This window comes from Pieris napi, chromosome 10 (genome assembly GCF_905475465.1).
Source record: "Pieris napi chromosome 10, ilPieNapi1.2, whole genome shotgun sequence".
In the NCBI taxonomy this organism is placed as follows: Eukaryota; Metazoa; Arthropoda; class Insecta; order Lepidoptera; family Pieridae; genus Pieris; species Pieris napi.
The window spans coordinates 9169644-9188818 of record NC_062243.1 but is presented as its reverse complement, the minus strand read 5'-3'; the positions used below and the strand labels follow the sequence as shown (position 1 = coordinate 9188818).

Below are 19175 nucleotides of genomic sequence, written 5' to 3'. Positions count from 1 at the left end.
CAATTTCGAATAGGTACAGTAGAAAAAATTAGATCATCGTATGAATAATACCAATAAAATATACAATGTGTTTCATAAGTAGTCATTAAATTAAAATGATAACGAACAAGAGCTCATCGATATTAAACGATTTTCTAAATTTCAATTAAATCTGTTAAGCCGTTTATAATGTTTTAGTGGAGATGTTGCCGTTTTGTGTTACGCTATTGTGCGAAAAGTAAGGAAATATCTATCTATCCCTTTCCCTGCCCTTCTAACCTTTTAAACCCTCAGCCGATTTGTCGCTGTGACCGACTGGTTATGTTATTTGTCCATGCGCAGGTTCCTATCCCTTATGCGCGCGTATTAATCTTAAGTCTTACGAATAAAGTAGTAGCTTAAGAACCTAGGAATAGTTTAATAGACAATGAATTATATAATTATTAGTTGTATGTTCCCAACTTAACCAAAGTATAGTAATAATAGTAGGTTAGCTTTAAGCTTTATTCAACCATAAGAATTAAATTAATTATAAAACAGTGCTTTTTTAGTCCATTCCAATGACCCATGTAAACAATTCAACCTTACCTTTCTGTTCCTCCAGACTTCTTCGGACGCACCTCACCAGTGCGACAGCTCGCAATATAGATTTCGTCAAACGAATATATATAAGAATGATAGCCATCGCAAATTCCTCCTAAACCACAGGAAGCTCGGTGGTCCTTTAACTTTTTTGTTACTTTATCATTTCCTTTCAAAAAGGCGTGGGAACTAAATCCTAAACGATCACCGGGATCAGAACCCCTTTTTTTACTATCAATGGATTTTTTATTAATTAAAAAATTCTAGCAACAAAAGATAGAATACAAAAAAAATCAGTGGCGCTACAAACTCTTTAGGTCTGAATCAGATTTCTGAATCTGTTCCATGATCATTTTTCAATCTAATAATCTAAGTAGGTGATCAGCCTCATGTACCTGACACACGCCGTCGACTTCTTGGGTCTAAGACATGTCGGTTTGCTCACGATATTTTCCTAGACCCTTAGAGCAAATGTTAAAGGCACACATACCTCAGGGATGAAATATAGTTTACACCCCTACGTATGGAGTCAGGTAACCCCCAATTGTACTCGTGGTAGACACATTTCTGAGACATTTTCAATCCTCATCATGTTTAGGCAAGCATACGATCAGACTGTTCCATTTTATAGTTGGGTTTAAGGCATACCGTTTTGTCCCAATCTTGATAAATATGTTTTAATGCGCACAAGATAATATACAACAAATAAACAACAATTAATGCAGATTATGATATACATATAGGTTATAAAAAATATAAGAAATTTTTATTGTACTGATTTGAATGACCTTTGGTTTAGAGAACCAATTCGACTTGGGTCTTTCAAGAAAAGAGCGTACCGTTTCCTAAAACGCCGGTAACGCACTTGCGAGCTATCCGGCTATGTGAGTGTCGGTATTACTGAACATCAGGTGATCCTGCTGCCTAAATGCCCTCTGTTTTATTTACCGAAATATGCCATAGTGGCGCAAACACATGAGTAGGTACTGATAGACTGAGACCCTCAAAGGAACCCAGATTGAAGTTTGAGTCATATATAGTAATAAGGGCGAGGCCAGCCTATTCTCTATCTCTATATACGCAGGACTTTAGTGCGTAAGTGTGTGCGCACACCCTTTGTTGTAAAGCTTACTTATACTACTATGGGATGGATGTTCATACGACTGCAGTTTAATACATTTTTGATAGAAAATTCAAAATGGCATATTAAATATTTTTCGGCCTTACCCAGGACTAGAACCCGGCTTTATGATCTTCAGTCAAAATGCTAACTACTGAACCAATGAGGCAGTTTATAATACAAACCAGTTTAAAATCTTTCGTAACGCTTTGAAAATCAAGTTCGCTTTTCTACCACTCTTTCTATACCGGCTAGCTGCGACCACTGGCCCAGACGCCATCAGTTGCCTTCACACCACCGTGGCGGACAGACGCCTTATTTGTACGTAGTTGTGCTACGATGAACCATTTTTGTCGTGCAGAAAATGTGATTCAATCGACGTTGAAAGGATATTGAATATTTTTGGATTTTTCGTGTGAACTTTTAAGTGTTGCTTGTGAAAGTTTTAAGGTAGGTTTGAAATAATTATTAGATCGATAATATTTGAGGCAATAAGGATTTACTAAAGATTTAAGAAACATATATTAAAAATAAAAATAATTTTAGTAAATATTTTTTTTATTAATGCAAAGACCATATTATTTTTTTACAAATTTCACACTCAAACTAAATAACAATATAATTAACATATTAAAAAATATAATAGTACCTAGTTAAAAAAACACTACTTGATTTTTAAAAATTCATACGAAATATATATAAACCTCCCAAGTATATATAGAATAAATTATGCAATTAAACACATCGTCAAAAGAGAAATTTCATATAAAACTTTTTATGACATTTTTTACGTATTAAGTGTGAATATAAGATAACTATGATCTAAGGATATTATATAAATCATTTTTTATGAAAGTGTCTAAATTATGGCGTGGAATTGAAGTAACATTTATGCTATTTAATTTTTTTTTAGATTTGTAACATCTTTCCTATGATGATTTTTCTTTCTTAGTGTTTCAAAGCTTTTATGGCGCTATCGAATAAGTTGCGCGACAACAACATAAAGCAAAATAATATCGTTTTTATTTCGTAGCTAATATGACGAGCTTTTAAATACTAATATTTTGTTTGTTTGTTTGACTATTTTGTTTTTCAAAAGCTCTCCCCGGTTCTCTCGAAGTGAAAACTTTACAGTTACAAATAAAATACTCTATTGTGGTTTAAAAATCGTATGGATAATATAATAATAATAAAAATGATAATTATAAAATTAAATGACGTAAGGCACACACTCACGCGATTTCTATTATTTTCCCACAATTGAGTATCGAATTAGAAAGTCATTTGTCTCGTATAGATCTTCAGACAATAATATCTATAAAGAATTTACTTCGCGTACACTTTCACTCGATCAAGGGCGTCGAATTTGTCACTTGCGTTAAAGTTTCATGGTTATGGTTTTAAATGACAATTGAGGTACAGAAATTGCTGCTACTATCATCATCATCATCATTGATCATCATCATCATTGGCTATACAGCCTCTTGTGGGCCTTAGGCTCCTCAAGTACACTTCGCCATCGCAATCTCTCCAGTGCTTCCCACGTCCAATTTCGAATCCCTATTGTTTCGACGTCCTTGAAAACTCCATCCATTCAACGCAGCCCCGGTCTACCTCGGTCTCGGACCTTGGGGTTCTGATAGTATATAATGGATAATGATGTACTATATTGTATTTATCGCAAATCTTAATGGAGTCAGGAGTCCATCCTAAACTACTGAACCGATTTCAATCAAATTTTCACACCGTGTGCGGTTTGATCTAACTTAAAAGATAGGATAGCTTACATCTCAATTTATATCCGCAATTTTATTTTATTGCAAAATATTTGTTTATTATTTGATAGTCACAATTCTAACAGATGGCGCTGTGTTGAAAGTACCAAAGTTTCAAATAAGCTACAATTTACCTACCCATTACCACCAAAAAAGCATGGTGGTCCCCATGACTGGTGTTTTCCTACCGTTTCCCTTGAATAGGTTACTACTATGTAATATAACTAAAACCTTAGCCACAGCAACGCTTGGCCGGTCTGCTAGTATAATATAGTTTATAAGATGTAGGTTATTTACCGAAAATTGAGAGTAATTAAATTTAAACATTCACTAAGTTTGTGTAAATAAATTAACCTATACAAAATAATTTCTTAATAAAAACGCTCGCGCGCTTTTACCTAAATCTCGTATCGGAAGTGTTTTACTCGGAGGCGTGGTCGCGGTCAGTGACAAGTATTATGGAGAAAGTTGTCAACGCTAACTTGATTAGAGCCGCAAACGGACATAATTTTATTTTCATACTATCTCTTACATATTACCGCATTACGTAAGTTATATGATACACGTTTATTGCTTTCATTTTATTTGAATGAGTAGCATAAAACATACAGATTTCTAGTAACGCGATATAATTAGCGCGGAGTAAAGAGATTATTTGGCAACAAAATATATATACATAACGCGATGGAACTTGTTTTTAATTTTTTTAGGCAATAGTTTTTACTTTGTGCCTTTGCTTTATGTTTATGCTAGACTTTCTTTTGTTTTGTGTAATTACTTGGTGACTTTCCTAGGTCTTACAGATAACATCTCTTTAGTACCATAAATAATAGGAATTAAAGCTCTGAAATTTACATGTCTGCTTAATCATCATTTTTATTTGGGTTTAAGACAATATTTTGTAAGCATTTATGAGTGTACGTCGTTACTAAGACTCTACAAAATTCACAAATATGCATATTGAAATGAGTGTTTCTTAAAAATTACTTTATATTTCCTAATGAAATATTTCCCTGTGCAAGCAAATAAATGTAAATATATAACGAATAGTTCGCGTGCGACGCGCTTAGCGGCCATCTGGATCAGTGGGCCGGCGTAGCTCCACTCTACATGCGGTTTCACTTTAATATTTACTCTTTCCGGCATAATACAAAAATTACGACTTATTTGTAGTTCTGTTGTAGTGCAAACGTATTAACAGACTTGTGTCTGTTGTCACCGCATGTTTTGTAACAACTGCTTTATATACAAATAGATAGATATTGAGTTATTACAGTGTTCATATGAACTATGCTTAACATATGTTCATGTGCGCATTAAATGCTCGCTGGTACGGTGAAGGAAAACATCTCGAGTATCGAAGTCGCGTACAGAAGCCTGTTCACCTAATTGTCAATTAGAAAAAACTAATAATCACAAAACAGTTACAATAATCTGTGGAACAGACCAAAAAGGTTGTAACTCTAGGCTTAGCACACTGAAATAGAAAACCATAGTTATTTTTCGGTTGGAATCTTACAGCTTACGCACCTCTATACAATTACATGACATTTAACTATGATGATCATTTATCATTTTTCTTTGTCCGCTATCCTAAATGTTAGTCAAGTATGATGCATTGAATAACAATTCTTAATACGCTGTTGCCCTTTATTGGCAATTAAAATACATATATCGTAAATTGATTTGTAAGCGTTTAGATCACCTGTGCAAGCTGGTTGATTTTGCTCAGGCTAGCTTTTACTATTTTTATACGCACATAAAAATAACTTAAAATTCATAAAAACACCAGGAATCTTGAAATCCGAGAAATAATTTATAGCTTAATAATGGAAGATATAACAATAGTTCGTTTATTCTATTCCTTGATTAATGACGTGATCGTAACACAATGGAAACATGCAGAAAATTCTCAACGTTCGTTGACTTTTCCAACAAACAAGCATCTTCTCACCGCGACTATAACTTAGTTTCATAAACGCATACTTAAAATTTAGTTTATGTACTAGGATCTGAAAGTTAAGTTCTTTCGTATCATATTAAAGATATTTGTATTAATAATCAATTAATACCAATATCTTTTAAACAACAAAGCTATAAGTAGGGATTTTATTTAACTTAAAAACAAAAGAATGTTTGCGAAACTTTTCGTTCTAATTTCAAAATAATTACACGATAATACATTGGCGGTCTTATAAACATATTGAGTCAATATTTCTTGTCAGCTTTGTGTGTAAATTGTAACAAGAATGATATTGATAAATCTTTCTGGAGGTTTTATAACTGGAATATGGCGCCCTTGTTATTTTGATTAAACGTTAAAAGGAACTTGTATTACGAAATAGTATAGTTTTTATGAAGCTTCCACTTTCGCTCCGACCGGTCTGGACTCTCGACTTTCTGTAAACGTCTTGCTTTTACTACATCACTTTGTGTGTCAAGCGAAGTATTTTACTTATTAATATTTACTAGCTTCGTATTAAAAAGTGGAAAATTTGAAAACCGTGTAGATTAAGAACGAAAATCTTAAATTAAAAAATAATATTAGCTAACCATAAAAATATCAAAGTTTATTATATTACATCAGATTTCTATGCAGTATTCATTATGTAGTGGTGTCGAATGTCGAACAACTTTTCCAACTTATTTAACAACTTTATACTAAGGGAATATGTCATCCTAAATTCATCAACCTAATATAGACAGTGGGTGTTACGCCCTAAACATGTTTTACTCAACATACTTTACCAAGGGCAGGCTATATATCTAATTATTCATGTTCGCCTATATTATGTACTTACGGGTAAAACGTATTTTCAAATAAAATTGAAACAAGAATTCATGATTCAAGTTCCATATAACCTGTTTTATATTTATAGACTGCATGATCGGCCTCTTTTTTTGTTCTATTTCTGGGCGTAGGCCTCCTCCAGTACGACCTGCACTGGCCTGTCTGCGTCTACGGGGAGCTAACCTCCTTGACGATGTTGAGGCCGCGCGGTCTTATGTTCTGCCGAGGTCTTTATTCAAAGAGCCTGAGGTCAATCGGTTCTTGTCCTTGCGCGCTATGTGGCCTGCCCACCGCCATTAAAATTCGACTTCACAATCTAGTTTTGGAAAAGAGCAAACGAGCAATACAAATACACTCAAACCGACGCTTGAGACGCCAAGCGGGTAACGAGAAGATCCCAGTTGTCGTAACTGCCATGAGTCACTATAAAATCTGGTCAAGGTTGAAAAACATTTAAATACCCTTTCACTATTACTCACATTAAATGAAAAACGCGAATAATTAAATTTAGAATAAGTAATCTTTAATGCTAGGAGATTATGATATAATTTATGATCAAATTGATAATTTATTGATCTAATTAATTCATTATTAATATCAAACGTAAACATTAGTATTATTAGTATAGGGTTGTTATGTATATATGAACCCTTTATTAAAAAAAAGCTTTTAGTAATGTACTAATCAAATTTATTTCCAACTCACAAATATACAGTAATTAGCGCCTCCCCACTTGAACCCCACGGCCCAAGAGTCTCTAATCCAAAGGGAAGAAAATCAAAGTTGGAGGAAAGACTCTTAAATTTTGATTATTGTGATGACATAATTATTTATTATTTTACTGACGAAAAAATAATAATAGTCCTACAATGTTTAGTGAAACGTAGATATTTCTCCCCCCAGGGAACCCATGTCAACTTTGTATTCATAATGCGCATGAAAATTGCAAAACTAGAGCCAATTCCAATTGATGTGTCGTATAATGACTTCCGATATTGCGAGCAACGCCGGCGGAAAAGTGTAGCAATATATGTCAACGACTGCTTTATCTACATCAGAATATAGTATATTAAAGACAGTTAAAGTAAATTGGTATATCCAAATTGTAATACCTACTTATATACTTCGAAGATTGAATACTCACATATATACATATTCGCTTTATATAACATATATTTATATAGCTTTATCTTTTACGCCAACCAAAACCGTGATGTGGTGTTCCATCTTCATCAGAGGCTCTACAGGAATGTAATAAATAAATTGTATATCGTTAAATTATCAAATTAAGATTTTTATTTCCGGAAGTCCAACCTAGAACTATAAACCCAATACTTAAACAGCAGGAATCCGGTCATACACATAATATTAATGTGTTAATCAACATTTAATATAAGGATGTAATTTAATCAAACTACTGGCATTTAATTTCCCTTTAATTAAAAATATTTAAAATACCACAAGATATCCGTTAGTCTAGTTTCTAAATAATTCGGCGGATACGAAATCAACTCAAATTATCTCATTGTCGTTAATAAATATTAAAGTCCTGACTCCAACACAGCTATAATTATAGGGCAACACTAGAATTTTCGTAATAATATTAAGTACCATTAAACAGTATAAATTAAATCATAAACATTACGTCAAATTATATTAGTAAGGTAATAAGAACTGACTAAGAAAATCGTTAATTTCGTGCTTAAGTTGATATATTACTTGGCAAAGTCAAAAGTTACGGAGAAGAATATGAAAATAAAAGCTACCTCAAAATTACACTATTCGTATTAAACTGTCAAATGTTGGCGACATATGGGAATAATTAATACTTCCATTCTAAACAAAAGACTATCTGAATAAAAGATTAAACAATTATATATACAAGTTCACCTTGCGCCTACGCTCCACCCAGACGAGAGACCTTTCAAAATAGACAATTAGACATGTACTTACTACTAGTACACGCCTATAACAGAATATATTGTTTTACACCTTTAATTAAGATATAAAGTATTATACAGTTGCCAATTCGGCTGCCTATAACTAAAAGGGAGTACTTGCCTAATTTTAGAAGTTTTGATTTTGACCATTCGAATACGTTGAAGGTATGGAAACAACACAAAATGTTCATTAGTTATTTCCATATTTTAACAGTTTTCTTTACTCATGTAATAATAAATACCGTAAAATATAAAAATAACACTATATTATCTTGCTTTCTGTGGCAGTGAATTTTAATCTCTAGTTTGTATACATAACCAATAATAGGTATTAAGAATTCTACGGCCGCATACAATTTTCTTACATGACAACGTACAATAAGGACCATTAAGTTTTCTCGAAGCATGGTGACGGTAATTACCTTTTATGAAATTAACAAGTATTTTAACACATTTAAGTCGCGAACACTTTCGCCGTGATCAGCATTTTTGCTCCACTTTTTGAGCGTTTAATTTACATAATTTTAATGAAGTGAAAGCTTGAGCTTAAGGACTACGAATCTTTTGCGACACCTGCAGTGCCTTAGGCAAAAGTTTAATATGAAAGAAGAAAGAAAAATCTACTCCGCCACACACATACATTCTTTGCTCTTAGTGTAATTACTTACTTACTAACATGTTCGATAAAATAACATTAAAAGAAATATAACTTTGCTAAGCAGTAAGCGGTGAGGTGAATGAGGCACTCGACATTTGCTGAAGTGTACCGCCGATTTTCAATGCTCCTCTAATGAGAACACGGGTTGTTTTACCCAAATTTGTGAATAAATAGTAAAAATATTAATAAAAGCGGCAATATGGAGTTTGATTGTAAAGCTAAAGAATATCTATATAACAAAATATGTGCCCTGTTAGCTCTCTTTGTCTTCCCCAGCTCCGCTAAACATCGGACTGTGCGGTTCGGATGGTCGTATCTTGTGGAAACCCCGGATGCATATTCAATCTTTTAGAGATTAACACAGTTTTATACGGTGTGTAGTGTGACTCAAATAAGCTGTTTTGGGCCGTAGCTCCGCTAAAATAAGGTAGGATCGCTGTCAAGTTTACGTAAAAATGTATACGTAACCTTTATGAATCAGCTAGCGATAATGACACCAAGCGGAGAACAAGTTAGGGCATTACAAGGCCAATGACCGCTGACCGGAGAAAGTGATGTGAACCTGACATCGAACATAATTATTTTCGATAAAATTGAGAAAAAGCGAAAGTTCTCGATGATTTATTGCACTTATTTGGCGAATCGGCGATGGTATTTTCTTTTTATCTCCGTAAAGGAGATACATTTCGAGTCAAGAAGTTATGTTTTATAGAGGTCGAAATAGACCCATGTATTTTGTTATAGGTTATTTCCAATTCGTATACTTGAAGCTACAGTTACGTCATGTCCAAAATACCAGTCGCTATTGTTACGAGAAGTTTGAATAAATAGAACCTAAACTAAAGTCAAATAAAATCAAAGTTATTTAATGAAAGTACTCGATAATCGTTTATTAATATCTAATTACGTAAACCGATTTAAATAAATTAGACATTTTCGCTTTTCGCTATAAACGCAACTTTCACACCAATGGAACCAATTAGGAATTAATTTTATAATTCAATTAAATAACTCCAATTTATAAGAAAGTTACAGTTAAATTCCAACAAGTTTATTAAATAATTTTGCCTGCTCCACACAAAACCAAATAGAATGACCGACTTAAAAAATGACTTCATATGCCGAACAATTATTTCGCGGGAAACCGAACACATGGACTTCGAATTACGCCATTTGTAATAAGACACACACATTGCAAATAGTTAAAGACCAAAATTAAACGTGTGCTTGATCGTGAAAATGACTTTTACCTGCGTTCTCACGATTATATTGTGTAATATGTACATCTCTGTTATATTAGTTATAGTTAATTTGGTTATATTTCCACATAAATATTTTTTTAAGAAAGCATTTCTTTAAATGAAATATAGGACGATACAATATCTATTACATTATTATTATTATTTCAAAGAATAAGTATCGCAATACAGCTTTTTAAATTTGGTGCCACAAGGACCAAACTTAAATTTGTTTTAATTTTCTATTTATTAAATATGAGTTATTATTATTACTTTGTAGGTTAAGAATATTGTAAATACTGTATATTTATGTGTTGGAAATAAATATCATTAAGTTATTTTGATTAAATACCGGATACCATGAACCGTAGCCGATCGTGACAATAATCCAATGTTTCACAAAACTATATCTAAACTCATTCGGCTAAATTGTATTTATTGCTATAATCATGAGACAAGAGACTTAGATACACAGATGGGTCCAAAAAAATCCTTAAACTTTTTCAAAGCATCGTAAATTCTACGATATGACTATTAAAATCAACATTACTTTTCTCCCACTTTCCTAGTTTCCGTAGGAAGCCAAACTATATATAATTAAGAAAAGTGTACTATTAAACATACAAAGGCTGAAGAAAAGCAGTTAAAATAGCGTGTTAAAACATCCAGAAGAGTACATGAATGAGTGAGACGCATCTCGCGTGCTTGTTGATCTAGATTTAACTTTATCACGTCTTGTTAAACCCAAATAAATGTTATGTATTCATTCTGTGAATGGTGTGAGTACATAATGTAGAGTAATTGTATCTTTTGTATTCGCTTTACGTTTCGATTACAAGTGTTATGTGACATAATAGGGAGGCGAGATATATTTGATACACTTCGTTATGAGGTTTTAAATGGTTCATAAATCTGCTAATATTAAGAAAATTATAAAAGTAATTCTCTTTTAATTTTTTTATAAATCCTTTTTTTTATTTTAAATTTAAAATTAAAAAGTGATTAACCCTTTAGAATTCGCAAGTTAAAAAAAGATTTCCGATACCGGGAATCGAACCCGAGCCTCCTGGGTGAGAGCCAGGTATCCTAGCCACTAGACCATATCGGATATGAGAGTTTGAGTTAAATTACTCAACAGATTTGATTAACAATAAAGTATTAATACAATATCAACATAATCTCTAGTGATGTGATGTCTCCCTCTAATGGACCATAGGACGGACATATTATTGCATGTTAAACCGGATCTTCAGCCTTAACAAACGGTTAACCCAAGCCACGAACAATTGTACTTTTTCTTCATCTTCAGGTGCCACTTTATAACTAAAGGTTCCTAAAGGTTGACTGTTAACAACTTGTATTGTCGGGTATCTTCTTATACCTACGGTAATGTAAATCTAAAGATGAAGATAATTACAGCGATAAGGTAAGAAAAACATATTTTGACAGATGCTGAATATTTATTGATTAAAATTATAGAAACAAGGAATGACTATAAGAAAGTACTAAATAATGACTTCATTTGAGTATGAAAACAAAAAATAATAATTGAAAATTTCACAAACCAGCATTTGTACCTACCGTAAATCGATTTACTAGCTAATTTAATTTGGACCGCAAAATTATACCACAGAAAGCAATTGTTGACATTTTAGACATTTTCTTTTTCATTTTCGGCAACGCACTTGGGATTGAGATTGTCCATGGGCGGCGGTATCACTTAACAGAAGGTGAGCCTCCTGCCCATTTGCCCCCCATGTTCTATAAAAAAATATAGAAACGAAAGTGGATTTGTTCTTTTAATAATTTACTCTAATAATTTTTAGCTTTAGAATAATGTAGTGCTACTTACCTACATACCTAGATTATTGATTATTGATTCATGAATAATTTGTATTACAAACAAAGAAAATAGCAGTCTTTAGTCATATCACAACAGCGGATTAAAGTATAGTCGCGTTAACCGGGAATTTTCTCGCGCAATCTTTGATAAAAACCTTATCGCGGTTATAGAATCTATTTCTACCAAATCCCATTACCACGACGAGTTTTTAAAGGCCACAACGTCACTGAGTTCGAGAAACAGACATGACTCTTATTAGTGGCACAATTACAAATGCTTACCACAAGTATTTAAATATAATTCAAGAAATAGTTAAGAACACTGAAAATTTAGTGTCAGTATATCTGTAATGTTATTAACATTTATTTTACAGAACACATATTTAAATAATAGCAGTCTTGTCAATAGCACGACAGATGTGAAAATATTCCTGAATTCATTAAACGGATGTAAAGACTGAACATTGAAATAACTCGACAATGTTCGCAGAAATAAGACAACTTTTTCTTACATTACATCACTGACCGTAGTAAAAAAACCATCCTAGCAAATATGATACACTTAAATTTGTAAGAACAATCCCCAAATCTAATTATTATCGGCTTTCACATGGCACGCTCAGTGGCTCCGGAAAAAATGCTCATTTACCAAATAATACTAATTATTTCGCCCGACTTGCCACACTTTCTCTCGACCAGGTAACACTCTGTACCAGTGCCAGTATTAGTAAGTAGTAGTTAGAGTAGCAACTTAGCGTTTGAGATATAGAAGCGCTATCGACTAAATCTTACATAAATTTTAATTCTAATACCAAAGACAATTTTAATAACAACAAAATCGTTCATTACCCTCATCAAATTAATAGTGAAAAATCAAAGAGTGAGATTCAGAAACGAGAAACTTGCTCCCATATGTCAAAAACAGATTTTTGGGTGTCAGACTTCATTTTCTGAATACCCTAAAAGCCTACACTCTAGCGTTAGAAAGAATAAAGCATTTTATTTTAACATCACACATGCTCAAACGGAGACGAACAAAAAATCTTACATACAGAACATAGAAACCAAGTCAGTAATGCCAGTATAACTACTAATTTAAAAAAAAGCCTTTATTGTTGTTAACAAGTTTTACACAGAGTAGTTTCGTGCGCCTAAAATTGTACTACTACTATCTAAAAAACACATTTTGACTATTAACTAGAGTTTAACTAATATACTAACAATTTTAATATCTATTGATTATCGGCAAAGGGTAGTTCGGTTACAACTTGTCTTTCGACAACTACTAATAACAAAGGGATAATTTTGTAATATAAATATCATCTATATTACAAAATTATTTTCAAGTTACAAACTTTCTGTCTATATCTGTTACGGATGGTAATATGTATATTCATAAATTATTTACACTTTTACCGGACACGCGTCCGTTTGTCAGTAAGCCATTGGATAACAGGTTCTATACTTGTAAAACATGGTTTAGATTTCAAAAGCTTGTTCTAAGAGTAAATATGGCAAACATGCGGAATATAGTGACGATATTTTTCTACCAGTTTATGAAGCATGCGCAGAAATTACTTCATTGGTGCATATTTGACGAGCGAGGAGCTTGGACTGAGGTGAAATGCTTAAGACCGAACCCGATGGGTACTTACTGTGGACCCGTCTGCTCCATCTAGGCCCTAGATTCTAAGGGGTTAAAGGTCAAGTCAAAGTCAACTAAAAGTTTTGGCTAAAACATGAAACACGGAGAAGACAAACTTTGTTTCTCTGTAATATAAAATAATTATTTGTTTTTTGTTTAAACTTTGACTTGTATGCCATGTGTACTAAACACGAAAGAATTTTTTGTTACTATGTTTTATTAGTTTCATATAATTCTTAGACGCAATATTGATAACGTAAGTTTAGTTTACAACTATACTTAGAATGATAACAATTTCATTCACTTCTTAAAATTACACCAAATTATAGCAAAGCATTTGAGAATTACAGACCAAATAAGTATAATATTGTGTCGTTATAAAATTGATTGCATTCTCAGGAAGTAAGTCAGAGCGTAAAATTACGCATTGCATAATACATGCCTCGCTTATTTAGAACGTAGGCATTCAGTAAGCGGCAACCACGTAATATTATTTAATAAAATATAAATTAATAAAAACTTAAGTAATTATTTTGATGATAACATCTCCAGAATTTTTACTTTGTTTATAACGTAAACGATCTCGTTATATTATTATTCTAAGTATATACCACTGACATAACTGTTGAGTAGGCTTAGAGGCGGTCCTACAAATTGGCTCGCCAAGATATTTACTCATATGTAACAGTGTCTCTTATTAACACACATTTTCCCCCAAAGTCTAAACGCTATTTTGATACATTAACGTACAAGGTAATGGCTGATCTCTATAATTTTAAAGCTAAAACACATTTTTGACGTACAGGTGTTAGACTTCGTTAGATATAACATTAATTTTAGTTACATTACATTAACCATGTTAAATACAAATATAAAAATGAAATGAAAATTTACGATCCACGCACTAAGACGCATTAATATTTTGTTTAGTTTTTTTAGAAAAATTGTATCGAATAACAAGTCAATGCTACATTAATAAAACAAAACTCGATAGATTTAAACCAACTTAAAGAAATAACTTTTTAAAAGGGTATCAAGTCAGCCAAATCATTTATTTCAAAAGGCACTTTTGACATTTAAAAATATTTTTAAATATATCTCTAGTTGTCCCTTCCAAAAGGTAGTTACATATGGAGGAGAATGGGCAAGAAACTCCATACTTACTCTTTTAAAATAGTTATTACAATAATTTGTAAACATTTATTTGATAATAATAGAAAAAGAACATGTACCTTAACAAATTTCTACGTAGAAAAAACTCATTTAATATGTACACCGTATTCAGTGTTATAAAAATAAATTTCTTAAAGTATTTATTGATCGTGATAAACATCGTGTTTGGGCGAAAGTGAAAACAACTTGAGTTATTTTATTTTACCAGGTGTCTTGTAACCGAAAAAGTATTCTTATAAAGGTTTCGTAACTGTAAATTTAAAAATAACTGGAAGGTTTATTGTGCGATGTGAAACTATATCTTAATTTAGAAGGCCTGCCTAACTAGCTACTTAGTTACCAGGTTTTTTGACCAAGTACAAGGTCATAAGAAGCATTTTAAAGGTTTTACGTTATCTTTCAGGCAAACTGACTGTTTTATTGTGAATCGTGTGTGTTTCGAAGAAACATATACCATCGAAACATTAAAAATACAAAACAAACATTAATATGATTTGAAAATGTGGCATTGAGGACGAGTATGATTTGCCAATCTCTTTTGATATACCTTATCATTATACTGTGAAAATTACAAGGCCATATTAAAGCAATAAAACCATATCTTTTAATTGATAACTATAGACATATAATTAAATATTCAATAGAATTAATTTTTGTTCTTAACAGTTACTACATGCTAATGGTTTCAATTATGTTATTCCAACTCCGTTGAAGTATATTTAGATTAATAATACAAAAAGTTTTTCCGCCCCCGGGTGGGCTCGAACCACCAACCTTTCGGTTAACAGCCGAACGCGCTAGCCAATTGCGCCACGGAGGCGATGAGTACTAATACATTTTTTTTAATCGTCTCCAATTATTTATATAAACAATAATCGATACTATACATAGATATATTTCGGATAATTATATACTTTTATGAATAGAATATGATTAAATAATACACCTAAAATTTACTCTTCATTGTACTTCAAAGGTTAATACATATTCCTTTATTACTTCACTTAATCGAAAGTGGACGCAATATAAACTAGTTTGACCAACAAACCGGTAAGACCACATTTTTGTGCCTGTTTCATCTCTTCCTAGCATTTCACTTGTATTTTTAACTTTCTATTATACTGGCTTCCGCCTAAATTAGACCCTTAAGACGCGCATTCTTAAATCTCCTGTCACGCCTAGAATCGTTCATTAACGATACAAAATCGATATTTATCTCGATTATTATGAACGTGTACATCTTTTATACGTTTATAAGCAATGTATACAAGTTTTTACGTATTCGTAAAACGCTTTGCTGAGAACAGCATTTTAACATTCAGCTGCGTACTATAATTTCATTAAGTTTGACTCAACAGCGCCTAAGTTATGAAGTTAAACTCATATTCTTATCTATGAATTTAGCCACAAGTTAATTACGTATAATTTCTCGTAATAAATAAATGCATGTTTTTGTATGTAAGATAATTTCTTCCTTGTAAGATTGTTATTTTTAACTGGAAGTGATTTGAAAGCGATCTTATCCGCGTTACTTTCTAATTACTAGTGGTGATAAAGCAAATTATGGCTTACTCTAAAGTCTAGTTTATTCATACAAGATTAAATATTGACGACTGCGACTTGAAAATGTGTAGTATGACTACTAAACTTGCTTTAACAGTTGACAACTTACTGTTGATAGTTGCAGAAAAAGATATGACCGTGCATCTAAAACACTGTGTTGATATAATCAAGTTTGTATAAGAACTCTGGGGGCGGTTATTTTCTACTTACGTCGTTATTAAAATTCTCAATCATTCACGCACACTTAAATTTTTCGAAATTTTCGATTCACTGTTTTTTTTTACTGCCTATTTTAAGTACTAAGTGTTTGTACTTTTATTGTAGCTCAGAGGAGTGTGGTCGTCAGTAAAATAATGCGACAATGGCATTAGGTTTAATTAACAAAGTTATAGTGTTTTTATCACGGGTAAAAATTAAAAGTTTTGGTTCAATTGAAAAATTTGAAGCAATCTTCATTGAGTTTCACAGTTCTATACATATTTTGAAATTTTATTATTCATTTATATATGGAGACCACTTTAAATAAGAATTTTATAAATGATTACACATACGATTTAGCTTTTAAATTCCTTAACAATTATCTAACTCGCTTTGCAATTCATTCTTCAGCAGATAAGCACTTAGATACCATAATTACTTAATAGCTTATTTAACTTGTCCCACATTCAACGACCGTTAACACATTGTCACAGTTCAGCGCGCCGACGGTATTAGGTTCGATTCTCGGTCAGTGAGGTTTTTAATCGTCAGGTGCACGCTCAATTAACACCGTCTGACCTGTTATGAAGTTGTTTTTACAGCTGTTTTATAACGTGTATATGCAGTGTTAGTGATTAAACGTGCGATTATCAACCTTTAGAACATGCGTTCTAGCTCCAACTATGCATGCAGCAAAACAACTTTTGTTCTGCGATCTATATTGTGTTTTTATGTTTTTTGACTTAGCATATACTTTATTGATTATGTATGCATGTTCATACTAATATTATAAAGAAAGAATGTTTGTGAGTACCTAATGCAAAATATGAAAAGACTTTTTCGTGGTATTCAGATTGGCAACGTCAGAAAAATCGGTCGAACGAATACGATTCACACATAAAATTACACAAAATTATATTTGACAATTATATTGACATAAAATTACTTAAGGTGATATCAGACGGTTCACTCGAATGATTGTTCACTCGAGTGAATGCTTCATTTTTTTTCATTCTATGTTCACACGGCTTAGACGAAATGATACAGAAATGAACATTCATTGTTCTTTCTTTTAAATATGTCATCGAATGAAGTCGTACGTCTTGGAGTTAGTTTAATTTGTGATCATTTAATCAAAGAGTTGACAAAAAAGAAGCAAAGAAAACGTCGACGGTGGTGGGTGCGACCATGGATTGAAAGAAGAAATTGATTAGGAGCTTCCAATACATTGTTGAGAGAACTAGCCGTTGAAGATCCTGATTCATATTGTAATCATCTTCGAATGGATGAAAGTAAATTTGAAGAAAAGTTAAAAAAAGTTATAACTTCGTCGACAATGTGATGTCCGTCGGCTACAGGACTCGTAACAAAATGGCCGAATCCGAATGAACGTTCTCTCAGTGTTCAGACCGTTCATTTCTCGTTCATTCGGAGTGGGAATGAAAGATACCGGATGCCAATATCCAACACTGTTGGATCGGTTCACTAATGAATTCATTCGGCACTCGTGTTTCATTTTTTGTTCAGACATTTCATTTCGAGTGAAATGTACCGAATGAAAGGTGAAAATGAACAAAAAATGAACCGTCTGATATCACCTTAAGACAAACCTAATGGAACAAAGCAAAGCAATTAAAACATATGTAAACAGTGAAAGGTACAATAAAGCTGAATAATAAATATATAAAAAAAATACGTAATAGATTTAAATAATATAGTCACGTAGCGAAAAAGTAAATAATTAAGTCCTTTAACTACCTAATGCTAGTCTCGTATGAAGGTTTCACTAATCAACATAGCACCCAAGAACTAACCTAGATTGCATCTTTAGTAGGATTTATCGTTTGACTTTCCTTTTTGGATGCATCTACGAGGTGATTAGCAAATGTTATCATTTGCACGCTTTCTGAAATACAGGATTAGAAAACTGATATTAATCAAAAATATAAAATTAATAAAATGCCTTTAAAGCTGTTTTGCTTACATGCTGAACATAAAGTTAATGTGCCTAAACTAATATAATAATTAGTAGCTATAGTTATCTATTGGCAAACGGTTATTTGTTAATATACAGCGTTTCCTTCGACTAAGGCCTCCTCGTGTTTCCGCAATCTTGGTGTTCTCTAGCTGTTCGAATTCACATTGGATCCGCTCCCTTTTTACACGCTTTATATTAGCTTCACCTGTATGTATGTATGTATGTAACCGACTCCTTCGGACTCGATTTTGACCCACTTTTAACGGACAGATTTAATTCAAACTTTGCGCACCTGTCAAAGATCGATGACACTGCAATAATCCGAAAAAAAAATGAAAAAAATAAAAAAAAAAAACTAAAAAACTAAAAAATAAATCAATATAGTTATATTTATTTATTGATATTCTTATCTGCCTCCTGTGGCTTCCCTACGAACAGAAATATTCGGAGCTGTGAGGTCGCTCGAAGAAGCCTGCGAAGTGCTCAAATATGTGAGCTTCTGGAAGGAGCTAGGCTGTCTTAATTAGCCAGGACTTTACGCGCAACGGATAAAATGACCGTATGTGCTCTACATAACTACTGTCTGCCTCTCTTTCGTTTTCCACTTCGTGGGTACCCGTTACGATTCTGTTTCTTTTTTGTTTTTCTTTTCTCTTATCAAATCATATCTATCTTCACTTTAGTATTCGGTAT

General features: G+C 32.6%; 1 protein-coding gene and 2 non-coding genes across 3 annotated transcripts in view; 1 reads left to right on the top strand and 2 right to left on the bottom strand.

The window, feature by feature from the left end:
• Nucleotides 1-1944: 1944 nt before the first annotated feature.
• The window catches only part of LOC125052927, a 28449-nt gene continuing 11218 nt past the window's right edge, over nucleotides 1945-19175 (top strand). The window contains exon 1 of the mRNA XM_047654011.1: nucleotides 1945-2131. The gene's annotated coding sequence lies outside the window, so the exon portion shown is untranslated. The remainder of the gene's footprint in view (nucleotides 2132-19175) is intronic.
• Trnae-cuc lies at nucleotides 11120-11191 on the bottom strand. The gene has a single exon. It is a non-coding gene; the product is annotated as a tRNA-Glu (tRNA).
• Trnan-guu lies at nucleotides 15490-15563 on the bottom strand. Its single transcript has one exon. It is a non-coding gene; the product is annotated as a tRNA-Asn (tRNA).